This window comes from Macrotis lagotis, chromosome 1, assembly GCF_037893015.1.
Source record: "Macrotis lagotis isolate mMagLag1 chromosome 1, bilby.v1.9.chrom.fasta, whole genome shotgun sequence".
Taxonomy (NCBI): domain Eukaryota; kingdom Metazoa; phylum Chordata; class Mammalia; order Peramelemorphia; family Peramelidae; genus Macrotis; species Macrotis lagotis.
This window is the reverse complement of record NC_133658.1, coordinates 61837604-61851126: the sequence shown is the minus strand read 5'-3', so window position 1 is coordinate 61851126 and position 13523 is coordinate 61837604. Positions and strand designations below refer to the sequence as shown.

Here is a 13523-nt window from a genome sequence, read left to right as displayed (position 1 = left end):
AGGGCCTAAGAAAAGGGTGGCCCCCGGCACGGGGGCGCTGGCCTTGGGTCCCGTGCCCCCACCCCCACCGGGTCCCCGGGTTCCTCCCCCGAGGCTGGCGGCCCGGCTGGAAGGAAGTGGCAGCTTCTCAGAAGTTCCTCCCAGGTGAGACAAACATCTCTGACCACAGCCCGCTTCGCCTCCCACACTCCCGCCGGGGAGGGGGCGGGGGGCTCCCGTTAAAGGTCACCCTGCCCCGCAGCCGCCCCAGCTTCCTAAGCGGCAAACCAGAGCCCCCCGCACCCCCAATTTGCCACCTCCCGACGGGCCACTCCCAGCCGCCTGCCCCGCGCGTAGGTACGAGTCTACCTGGGCGCTGCCCCGGGCGCTGTTTGCCACCCCCCCCCCCCGTTACCTTCCTTTTCCTGCATTTGATGGGGATTACTAAATAACTCCCTCCCAGGCCCCCGGTCCCCCGGCCCCCCGCCGCAGGAGTCCCTCGGGCCCTGGCCCGGGCCCTCTCCCCGCCCCCCTGAAGCAGGTGCGCCGCCTCCCCCCAGGCAGGCCCGCGGGCGGCCGTGAGTCGCGTGGAGAAGGCGCCCCGACGCCGCAGCCGGGGGTCCCCGGGACCCGCGGGGTGCGGCCCCGGGCCGGCCCGACACGTTCCGTCTGTTAGCGGGGGCCGCGCGCGGGCCGGGGCGCCTGGGCCGGTGGAGTCCCGGGCAGAAGAGCCGGGGCCGGGCCGGGGCCGCGCGGCCCCACATCCCTGCAGCGGGGCCGGGGCCCCACATCCCTGCAGCGGGGCCGGGCCGGGCCGGGGCCGCGCCGCCCCACATCCCTGCAGCGGGGCCGGGGCCCCACATCCCTGCAGCGGGGCCGGGCCGGGCCGGGGGCCGCGGGGCCCCACATCCCTGCAGCGGGGCCGGGCCGGGCCGGGGCCGCGCGGCCCCACATCCCTGCAGCGGGGCCGGGCCGGGCCGGGGCCGCGCGGCCCCACATCCCTGCAGCGGGGCCGGGCCGGGCCGGGGCCGCGCGGCCCCACATCCCTGCAGCGGGGGCCGGGCCGGGCCGGGGCCGCGCGGCCCCACATCCCTGCAGCGGGGCCGGGCCGGGCCGGGGCCGCGCGGCCCCACATTCCTGCAGCGGGGCCGGGCCGGGCCGGGCCGGGCCGGGCGGGGGGCGCACCGAGGACTCGAGCCGCGCTGCCCCGAGGACCCCCGGCACTGGCGGAGCCGCGGGGGTGCGGGCCCCGCCGCCAGGAGCGTGTCCGACGGCCTTCTGTGCACCGGCCGCGGGCCCCCGACACACGGGCACCCCGAAAACCCTGGGGGTGGGGGAGCCGAGGAGCACGGACAGCCCAGGGCAGACGACTGTGCTCCGGGAGGTGTGGAAATAACCGGGGCGCGGGGCCCGGGGCAGGCATCCTGGGGGTGGGGGCGCTCTTCCGCACCTGGCCCAGGGAGATGACCGCCTTGAAGGGGCGGACAGTCGCACAGCGCTCTTCCTCTCAGTTTTCGAGCCCTCTAGAAGGTGGGCGCCCCGAAGTCAAGGATCGGTCTTATCGTTTTGTCCTTCATTTGGCATTCCCAGATTGGCACAGTACCAGTCACCAAACAGGAGGAGTTCACCTTTGAACTTGACCTGGAAGGACCAGCATCCGAGGCCAGAGCCCTCCCCTCGGACTCCCTGCCTACCTAACTGCCCTCAGTGGACATTTAGCACCACCAGCTGTGTGATCTTGGCCATCACTTAGCCTCCCATCCAGGGTCATCCCCAGCGGCCCTGGTCCCTAAATGGTCAGTGGATCCAGATGTCCCGGAGGAGAAAGAGAGGCTGGTTCATGGCATCTTCTCCCAGATGTCGTGGTCTTCCAGAAGGAAGAACAAGTATCAATAAGGCGACAGTGTCGAATCTAGGTTGAGATTTGAGAGATTGGAGGCAGGGGCATGAACCAGTCAGGATACCTCAGTAATCAGGAGGAGAGATGATGAAAGCAAGTAGTGTGATGGCTGCCTTAGTGGAAAGAAAGGGACAGAGAGAACGGGAGACAGACCAGATGTGACTAGCCTATTGGATCCGAGAGTGAGGGAAACTGAAGAGAAGGCTAATTTAGGTTAGGGACGGAGATGAAAGGAAGGGAGTTAACAGGATGGCTAGACTGAGGGGAAAGGTAATGAATACGCTCAGTTTGAGATGCCTCTGAGAAATTTAAATGGCAATATCTGTCAAGTAGTTGGAGCTAGGGGACTGTAGAGCAGCCCGTGCATGTAGATTTATTTAGGAGTCATCAGAATAGAGATGCTAACTGCCCCCACCCCCCAAAGGAATTTATGAGACCATTGAGAAAGCACAGATCAGAAGACCCTGGACCAAGAGAGGAGAATGATGACCCATCAGGAGACAGATGAACTGCCAGGTGAAGTAGGAGAGGATCCCACTCAGTGAAAACTCAGGAGAGTTGGCCAGAGAAAAGGGAGATCATTGAAATTGAAACAGAGGAAGACTCAGAAAAAGCTGCTGAATTTTGCAGTTAAGAGATTTTTGGTGATTTTGAAAAAACTCTTAGAAAAAAAAGAAAAGAAAACTCTATCAGTAGAATGGTAGAGTGAGAAGCCATATTACAAGAGGTTGACATGTAGATAGAGAGCAACAAGTATGATAATCATAATCCAAAGGAAAAACAACTTTGACCCATGTTCTGGTCCTGGTTGATGACGTGTTCTGATTGTAGGTGAACAACCTCTCAGTGGAGAGTGGGGTAGGTAGACACAAGCATAACATGAAGCCTAGATTGTCAGACATTGCCCATGGATTGAATTGATTCACTTTATTGTCTTTTTTTTGTTGTTGTTGAAGGTAAATTGTTCTGATGGGAGAGAGATGGAAATTCATTGGAATGTGACCCTGATATTCAAAACAAAACAGAACATCAATAGAACATTCAGTTTTTTCAAAAAACAAAGCTTTGGTACCCAACTCCAAGTTCACCCAAAAGAAAGAAAGAAATTTAACAACTAAATTTGGTTGTAAAAAGAGGAGAGATATAAGATTACATCTTAGAATAAGTGAGACAAGCAAAAAGCCTTTTTTTAGGATGAGAAAAGCAGTTTGTAAGCTTCTGGGAAGAAGTTGGTAAACAAAGAGGCTGAAAATTAGAAAGAGAAGGGATAATTGAAGGGGCAAGTTAGCAGAGAAGAAGGGAGTTGAATACCAGGAGCACAAGCAGAAGGTTGTCTGTGGCTAGGAGGAGGCCCGTCTCTTCCTCCAAGGCTCTAGCAGTGGTAAAGAAAAAAATGGCATGTCTTTGTATCTCCAAGGCCCAACCTAGTGCCTGCCATACACAGAGCAGGAAAAGAATAGAAGATGGATTATCCATCACCCAGAGAAGAAAATGGAGGCCAATGGCAAAGCAATGAACTTCCATACTATAAAGTATAGCAGCAAGACAGGAAAGGTGGAACCCTAACTCCTTGAGCCAGGCCCCAGCTGCTTCCCTTACTTGGCCACAGTCCCCATGATCCTACCTACTTCTCAGAGCATATAGAACCCCAGGGACTCTACTTTCAGACTAGGCACCTATGTATCTGGCCAGGAGCTAGAGGCTTGGGGGGAAGCAGGGGCAGGAAGAGGGGGTGGGAGGAAGAGGATAAGATGAGGAACAAATAGTAAGGCTTAGGTTTGGTTTGGCCTGTTTGAGGCTCTTAATTTCCTTCCCCTTTTTACTCTTTCTTGCTCAAACCTTGCTCAATATAGATTTTGGCTTCTCACCCTCCTGTGTCTCCTCCTCACCCATTCCACCCCCAAAGATGTTATCACATTGTTTGATTTCTACAAGAGAACTGGACTCTCACTCCCATGCATCTATTTCTAATTCCTTCCACACTTGAAAGACAGTTACTATCATAGAAGCATAAAGTAGAATCAGGGAATCTGGGTTTCTGCTATCCCAGACCTGCTACTTAGTGGCTATATAAACTTAGATAAGTCACTTCCCTTTACTTGTTCTTGCTTATCTCATGTGTAAAAAAGGTTTTCCTCCCCTTATGATCGATTAACATTTCAGTTTTATAGATGAAGAAACCAAGGCCTGAGACAAGTTGTGACTTTCCTAATGACACACATATTAAGTAGCATCACACAGGTCCAAGGGTGATTCTACCTATACAACACTGATTGGAATTCAGAGTCAGTGAATTTAAAAAAATTTTTTTTTCATGAATGTAATTATATATTGTTGATTTCCTTTCAGAAAGACCTGAGTGCAAATCCAACCTCAGACATATACTGTGTTACTCTGTGCAAATCACCTAATACTGTTAGCCTCAATTTCTTCATCTATAAAATGGGGTCACAAAAGGATCAGACACACCTGAAACTGAACAACATTTTATTTAGAGAGATGCCCAGGGGGCCAGAATAGACATCTCTAGCCTCTTTTCCCCTAACCTTTCCTAAGAGAAAGGGGAAGCAGGAGATTGAGACCATGAGGGAAAAAAAAGAGTACCAGACTAGAATAACGTTGATCTGTTCCCATAAATGTTTTTAGTCTGGGGGGATATGATTAAATTCCATCTTCCTTCTGCTTATTGTATCATTTTTGGAGGGAAGGAAGACCCCAGGCTTTTTAGCCTAAACTTGAGTCCCTTTTCACACACATAGAACAGATAGTCACTTATCCAAATTGGTAACAAAACACATCAGAGAAGATCCACATAAGAGAATATACACTAGACAACATAGGGTGAAAGAACTCTGCCACTGGCAAAGTTCAACTAAGAGAGTTATGGATCTCACCCATGGGGAAACTTTGGAAAGTATTTAGAGAAACAAATAGGGAGCAAATGAAGACTGCCTGTCATCCCTCTCATGTCCTACCAGCATCCCTTCCTTCAGCATTCTGAGTTGAGGTTAGCTTCTTCAGTCCTCAGAAGCACTCAAAGCATCCATCTTCATCACCAACTCCATTTCTCCCCTCAGACAGGGCAGGGCATTCTTCTCCATCAAAAAGAAACGAGTCCCATACCAATGGACTTTGGGACTGGGACTGGGACTCTCTCCAGTAAGAGAATTGATGGTTGGATTGAAACAATATGTTTAAAAACAAATTCTGAGAATGGTCCATAGGCTTTCCCCAGCCTATCACTGCCAAAGGGTTCCATGACACAAAAAGGATTAAGAGCCCCTACATGAGATCAATTCTAAGATTTCTTCAAACTCTGAATCTTATGATCCTATGAAGTGAGCTTTGGGAAGAGTCTGCATGTAATAATTATGATTCACATATCAATAGGATATCAAAGCATCTTCCTCCTAAGAAAGTAAAGGAGTTATAGTCAGCAACATGTATTGAACACTATGTCTTAGACACTGGGCTAAGTATTGAGGATACAAAGAAAGACCAAAGATAGTCCTTTCATCAAGAGGCTTACAAGCTAATAGGGAAGATGAAAAGCAAGAAAATATGTATAAACAAGTCAGTGGAGGATAAATAGGAAATGATTAAAAGAGAGAAGGCACTAAAATTAAAAAGGGGGGAAACTTCCTGTAGAAGATAAGATTTTAATTGGTACTTAAAGAAAACAAGGGAAACCAGTAGACAGAGATGAGGGAGAACATTCTAGTTATGGAGAACAGCTAGGAAAAATTGCTGGGATAATACCAAATATCATCCTGTTTCATTTTTGTCTTAGCACAAAGAATGCATATAATAAATGTGTGTTGAGAGAATTATAATTAGATGCAGAAGAGTCAGAAATGGAATTAAGGTTAATTCTGTTAGATACACAATGATCTGTACAATCATCCAGACCAGATATCTCCACCTCATGAGAAGTACCTAATTCAACAAATACCTTGTTAAAATTAGATATAATGAATACCCTTAATTCCCTTAAATCATGAACCTAGCAACTTTATCAAAAAAGAAACTAAGATTATGCTGATTGAATTCATGTTTGACTTGTAGAGATCATGAGAGCTGTTTAGTTGTATATACCATGTTTTTTAAATTTAGTTTTAATCTTGCTTTTTATCAATTACATGTAAACAAAAATTTTTCATGTTCTTTTTTTAAATTTTGAGTTCCAAATTCTCTCCTTTCCTGCCTTCTCAAAAAGGTAAGCAATTTGATAGTTTATACATGTGTAGTGATACAAAATATTTCCATACTGGTCATGTTGCAAAAGAAAACAAACAAGAAAAAAAAATGAAAAGTATATTTCAATCTATACTCCAACCATCAGTTCTCTCTCTGGAGAAGGAGAACATTTTTCATCCTAAGGCTTTAGAATTATCTTGGAACTTTGTATTGCTGAGAATAGCTAAGTCATTCACAACTGATCATTGTATGCTATTACTGCTGTGTACAGTAGTCTCCTGGTTCTGCTCATTTCACTTTGCATCAGTTCATGTAAGTCTTCCCAGGTTTTTCTGAAACTATGCTTCTCATCATTTCTTATAGTACAATAGTTTTCCAACACAATTATATGCCACAACCTGGCTGCCTCGATTGATAAGCATCCCCTCAATTTCCAACTGTTTGCCACCACAAAAATAACTGTTACAAATATTTTTTTTTTGTATAAGGGAATCTTTTTCCTTTTAGATTTTAATCTCTTTGGGATATAGACTAGTAGTAGTATTTCTGAATCAAAGAGTATACATGATGTTATAGCCCTTTGCACATGGATCCAAATTGTTCTCCAGAATGGTTGGATCAGTTCACAACTCTAAGAATGCATCAGTCTCCCCTATTTTTCCACATGCCTTCCAACATGTGTCATTTCCCTTTTCTGTCATATTAGCCAATCTGATAAGTATGAGGTGGTACCTTAGATTTATTATATATTAGAGTTATTATATATTTATTATTATATATTATTATACATTAGAGTTATATGTATAATTGCAAAATATATATTATATTATATATTATATATTATATATTAGTTATTTTAATTTGTCTTTATCAATAATGATTTAAAACACTTTTAATAAGACTATAGATAGCTCTGATTTCTTGGAGTTTTTTGGTTTTTTTAATTTTTTTCCAAAGGCAATGGGGTTAAGTGGCTTGCCCAAGGCCACACAGCTAGGTAATTATTGAGTGTCTGAGGCTGGATTTGAACTCAGGTACTCCTGACTCCAGGGCTGGTGCTCTATCCACTGTACCACCTAGCCACCCTGATAGTTCTGATTTTTTCTGAAAACTTCCTGTTTTTATCATCTGACTGTTTATCAATTAGAGAATGACTCATTCTTATAACTTTAACTCATTTCTCTATACATTTGAGAAATGAGGTCTTTATCAGAGAAACTTGCTATAATTTTTTTTGCAGTTTCCTGCTTTCCTTCTAATCTTATATTAGTTTTATTTGCAGATGCCACATTAAAAAAAAAGATATTGACCATCTGTTCTATATCCAGTGTGGCTAGAGGCGGTTAAATGCAGTGGATAGGGCACTGAACTTGGAATCAGGAAGACCTGACTCAAATCCCACCCCAGTCATTTAATAGCTGAGTAACCTTGGGAAAGACACTTCACCTCTGCTTGCCTCAGTTTCCTCAACTGTAAAATGAGAATTATAATACCAGCTATCTCCCAGGGTTGTTGTAAGGATCAGTAAGATAATATTTGTTAAGCACTTAGCAAAAGACCTGGAACATAATAGAAAATTAATTCAAATTTGTTCCTTTCTTCATTTCTATGGTTAATGTAGGGAGAACAGGAATTTTGTTGATAGGAAGCAACAGGATAAAAAAAATCATTAGCTGTACTCTGATTCACCCAGCCTTGCTAATTACAACTCCTGTATTGATTTGTATAGCCAGATAAAAACCAGGGACTATAGTAATTGAAAATTTTTCTTATATCCCAAAGAGCAGACAAAGTTTAGAGAAGAGTTTGAGGCAAAAGCAAGGGTGTCAGATTCAGGCTCAAAGTTTCCCCAGTGACTTCTGTTGGCTGACTGGATATGCTGGTGGGCCTGCCTCACAAAGAAATGAAATAGTCTTATAGCTAAAATGATGTGGGGAGAGGCCATAAAGCATCTTCAGCTCACCAAAAGAATCTTGGCTCTTAGCCAAGAGCAACGGAAGTCACACCTCAATTAATATTCTAGGCACAGTCAGAAAGAATTTCTTCCCTCAAGAAGCTTATGGTCTAACAAGAGAAGACAACATTTCAAAGTAAATTGAAAAGAGGTATGGGAAGAGAAAGTCCAGAATTAGGAGAGAAGGCAGGAGAGGAATGAAGTATCTGGCCCTGATGTCTTCCCTAAGATGAAGTTTCTGAGAAGAGCCCTCAAATCAGAGGGAGTGGTCCCAAGGATAGAGACCTTATGTGAGAAATTCAGAGGCAAAGGGTATAGAAGTCTCTGTAGGAAGGCAGAGAAAGTCCTGAGAGTCAGAAGTTCAGTCTAGGGAAGAGAGCAACCCAATGAGAAGCCTGTGGATGAAAGTGCCACAGAACAAAAGCCGGGGGGGGGGTACAACAGAGAGAATCCCCCAACAGTAGAGAAGACCAGTAACAGGGTCAATAACATAATAACATATCCAGAGGAGTAGCAACACCAGCATCTCTTCAGGGAAGCAGCAAGCAACACACTAAAAGACAAAGCAGGATGTCAGTTGGGAACCAAGAAGCACTCTTAAATGTTTAACAACCAGCCCTTCAAAAGAAAAAAAAAATGAATACAAAATATACTTTTAAGTTTAATCTGCATCATTAACATTTTTGCCATCACTTCTTTGTCTAGAAAATCAACAAAACAAAAAATTAAGCCCTGATTTGTAGCATGTGCTGCTTTCACACTGAAAATTTAACAATCAGCTCTCTAAAGTTTGAGCTAATTCCAGTATGCCACTAGAGTGTAGCCATTGGAGTATAAATACAAGTTCATCCCCTGTGTTTTCTTTTCCACCAGAGTTTTGGAAATTTTTATAGGAACATGAATTTAGAATTGGAAGGGACCTTGAAGGCCACTGAATTCAGAAAGTATAAAGTTGGGGGTAAGGGGAGATTTTCCTTGTGTTTCATTAAATATCTTGTATATTTAACTAACAAATCTTCTAATTGGCTGAATGAATGAACCAATGAATGAATTATAAAGCATTAAGAATATACTATATATGAAGCAATTGTGTAAACTTCTAAGAACATATGTACAAAAAAAAAGAAGAGAATCTTAGCTGTCAGATTCTACCATTATGCAGATCATGGGTAGGGGATGGAAGGAGTTATCCCAATTCACACTCACCATGGCAAATCAGGTCCCCAGAATATTGTTCCCCTCAAGGGACTGGAGCAATGCCAAGGGATCACAGATGGTTCCTTTAGTATTATTGGCCAATACCCTCAATTCTTTTTGTTTGTTTGTTTGTTTTTGTTTTAGGTTTTTGCAAGGCAAATGGGGTTAAGTGACTTGCCCAAGGCCACACAGCTAGGTGATTATTAAGTGTCTGAGGCTGGATTTGAACTCAGGTACTCCTGACTCCTGGGCCAGTGCTCTATCCACTGCACCACCTGGCCACCCCCAAGCCTTCATTTCTTATGACTTGTCCCCAGGATCATTCCACTCAGTATAGCTAATGTCTCCCTATATCTCTGTTTGACCCAATGATTAGTCTCCTAACAGAATCATGCAGAAATAAAATGTGCTACCTTAGAGGATAGTGTTGAGGTGAATACCCTTTCAATGGAGGTCTTCATACAAAGGCTCAATAGCTACTTATCAGGGAATTGCAAAGGGGATTTCTGCTCAGATAGTGATGGGACTAGATCATCACGAAATGACTCAGAAGTCATCTGAAGTTGCTTCCAGTTCTGAGATTCTATAAACTTATAAATGTCAGTTATTTTTGTTGTTATTCTTTACCAGGCCTTTGGGCAGACAGACCTTGAATGGAAGATTAATGAAAAGACATAGAGAAGAATGACACAAGATTTTTCTACATTGGCAAAAGGAGTGACTACAACAGGAACATGAACAAAGTAAGCTCCTGGAAAACTAGAAGGGTTTCATGTTTTTTGCCTTGGTGTGCCCAGTATCTAATGGGGTGAATGGGGTATTCAGGGAGGACTAGCAGCTCTGGTGTGAGGGCTTGTGGATCCCCTTCGCAGGGCTGCTTATCCACCTTTGAGGTCCACCACCCAGCTCTCATGTATGACTCCCATAAACTGTATTATCCTCAACAGCCACAGCCTACTACACTGTTTTGGCAGATGGGCTAATTCAGGTTGAGGCTAACAGCAGGCCTCTAACCCACTGATGTGTTAGAGGTTGGTCTACCCAAGCATGTTAAGACTTCCTCTAGTGCAGAGGCAGGAAATGTCCAGCTCTTGGGCCCTATAAGGCCCTTGAAATCATTTGATCTGTGTTTGTTTTTGTTTTTGTTTTGTTTTTTTAGTTTTTGCAAGGCAAATGGGGTTAAGTGGCTTGCCCAAGGCTGCACAGCTAGGTCATTATTAATTGTCTGAGGTCAGATTTGAACTCAGGTACTCCTGACTCCAGGGACAGTGCCCTATCCACTGTGCCACCTAGATGCCCCTATATATTTTTTTTTATTTTTTTAATTATTTTGTTTTTAGGTCTTTGCAAGGCAAACAGGGTTAAGTGGCTTGCCCAAGGCCACACAGCTAGGTAATTATTAAGTGTCTGAGACCGGATTTGAACCCAGGTACTCCTGACTCCAGGGCCAGTGCTTTATCCACTACGCCACCTAGCCGCCCCCCTTAAATATTTTCTAAAGAAAAAAATTTGATGTGCAATTTTTAGACAGAACCCTTCAAATAATTGATATCAAATGTGACACAATATATCCTGGAGTCTAACAGTTGAACTGTAACTTGTGTGATGTCTAATGGCAGAATGTGAATATTTCCACAACAAGTTCATTGCTCTTTGTATAAAATTTTACTTTATTGATAATGGAAGAGTTTGGGTCTTTTCCTTTTTAAGACTGCAAATTTTCTAACTAATTACAGTATGCCTTTACTTGGAGTCATGGAAAAAAATTTTTTTAAGGAAATTGATGCTTCTTATAAAGATAGGATTTATCATTGACTGGTGCTTTCATAGTATTATTATAACTAAGATCAGTATGGTTAAATATCCCAAACAATTCTTAGTTATCAATGCAAAAATGTCCAATTCTAACTATAATTGTAACTATGGAAAAATTTCAGTTCCTCTTGGTTTTTTGGGTTTTGATTTTAGTATAACTGATTGTTACAGCTTTTCTTGTTTGGCTGTTTAAAGCCAAAATCAGATAATGTAATTATAGTTTCAATGGACACTGTTGAGCAATGTACAGTGTATGGTGTGCTTATCTATCCACTTGGAGCATTATTTCCAACTCTTTTTCAAATGCTGTGTTGTAAAATAATGTCATATTGTTCATTTCCTGGTATAGTGTATTTTTTTCCCCTTTCATTTGAGTAAAAGCATGGCACCAAAAAAAGAAAATCATTTGATCTGGCCCTACTAAGGCAATGGCAGGCAAGACTTGAAATTCAATTAATCTAGAAGTTTTTTTAGGGATGAATTAATTGAATATTTGAGCAAATAAATAACAGGCTAATTTTTAAGTTGTTAATTTTGTATGGCTCTTAAATGATGTTATAAATATCCAAATGGCCTTTGAAGTTTGGGAAAAAAGGTTTCCCACTCCTGCCCTAGTGGAATGGGAGGATGAGGACAATTTTGTTCCAATGGCCATGAATGCAGCTGAAGCAAGTGCTGTGGAGTGATTAGATCTTGATCAGACATCATAGACACCAAGGTCATCCACTGCATCCCAGGACATCTCCTGTCATCTTAACTTCTTTTTTGCCTTTGATCTTCAATGACTCTAGAAATGAGTGAGGATGATGATTTTGTACAATTCTACCCCACTTAAATCAAATTCATGAGTAAGTCAAGCTATCCCCTCCATGATGTCATTGATCCTCTTCAAAAATAAAGGACCAGGGACAGCTAAGTGGCGCAGTGGATAGAGCACCGGCCCTGGAGTCAGAAGTCCCTGAGTTTAAATCCGACCTCAGACACTTAATAATGACCTAGCTGTGTGGCCTTGGGCAAGCCACTTAACCCCATTTGCCTTGCAAAAAAAAAAAAAAACCCTAAAAAAAAAAAATAAAATAAAGGATGAATGACATGATGATGCTTGTCCTTCGTTCTCGAAGATCACCACCACCACATCAGGGAGGTGATGCCATGACAAGCACATGAATTGGATTGGAGTGGGGGGGCTGTGCTAAGTCCCAACCTAATAGGATGACTATTCATAAGTAGATGCTTAATAAATGTTCATTGATTGATGAATCAAGTTTTTAGATCTAGCAGCTTGTCTTGAGATTCTAAAAAGAGCACACTGGCTTTGGCGTCAGAAAACCTGTGCTTAAATCCCAAATCTGCTATTTATCACCTGTGTGAATTTGGGCAAATTGAATAACCTTTTGGGGCCTCAGCTTGTTCCTCTCAATTAGTAGAATTGTGCTAAGTGATCTTCTAGCTCTAAATCTCTGATCCTCCTAATGAGGCCCCCTTAGCCCTCCTTCAAAACAAACCTCCCAGCCTTGGGTGAGTAATCAATCCCAAAACACCAAAGAAGCCCCCAGGGAAGAACTGATTAAACACTGGGGCTGGGGGAGGGTGAGAAGAATAGGAGATTCTATTGGAGGTGAGCTTCTTCCACTTTCTTACTCCCATCATTTCAACATACAGGATTGCCAAATAAAGGGCCCCTGATTTCCCTCGCTTTGCCCTCATCTTGGGGCTCTGTGGTCCATCTCTCCGAAGGTAAGAGCCCAGGTACACTCTGTGAGAAATGCCACTTTCCTTCCTCCACCCCCCAGCACATATATTCCATCCTCAAGCATGGTCACCCTCTCCACCCAGCCTCATTCCATACCCTAACTTCTCTTGTATGGCCCTCAAAAAGGGAAGAAACTGAGTCTTGAAATACCTATGGAAATTCTTCCTGTACTTTCTCTCCCTCAGGCTGATGATGAAAAATGACCTTTCTAAAGGGACCTGCCCTTGGCCTCCCCATCTCTGCCCTAAGTCTGAGTCAGAGAGACTGAGCTTAGCATTTTGGGCTGGGAGAGGAGGCTGCAGGGGGGTGGGGGGTGGGGCTATGGAGGGCAAAGATGTTATGAATCTGGCCTGCACATCAGGAAGAGGAATTCATATGTCTGAAGTTCACAGATGGTATCAGTCCTGGGAAATGACTCAGGGTGGATTCATCACCAACATGACCTGAATAGGGTTGTCTGTCCATCTGTCCAGAGATTGGAAAGGCTCAGTCATTCAGCTCCCTCATTTCCATGGCTCAGTTCATTAGCATTTATCTTATAAACATCTACTTTGTGCATCACAGTACTATCCTCTGTAGATAGCAAAAATGGCAGACACTATTGCCTCCAGTCAAGGAGCTCACAATCCAGTGGGGAGACCTCATGAAAACAGATAGCTACAGGATAATGAAGATGATTAGCAGAGGGCAGAAACTAAACATCTGGAGGACTGGGAAAGGCTTCTTAT

At 44.1% G+C, this 13523-nt stretch overlaps 1 long non-coding RNA gene across 1 annotated transcript; it reads left to right on the top strand.

Annotated features, from left to right (window-relative positions):
• The first annotated feature begins 74 nt into the window (after positions 1–74).
• Positions 75–12776, top strand: LOC141499253 (uncharacterized). Its single transcript, XR_012471709.1, has 3 exons — positions 75–144; positions 9858–9970; positions 12705–12776. It is a non-coding gene; the product is annotated as an uncharacterized LOC141499253 (long non-coding RNA).
• Positions 12777–13523: the final 747 nt, after the last annotated feature.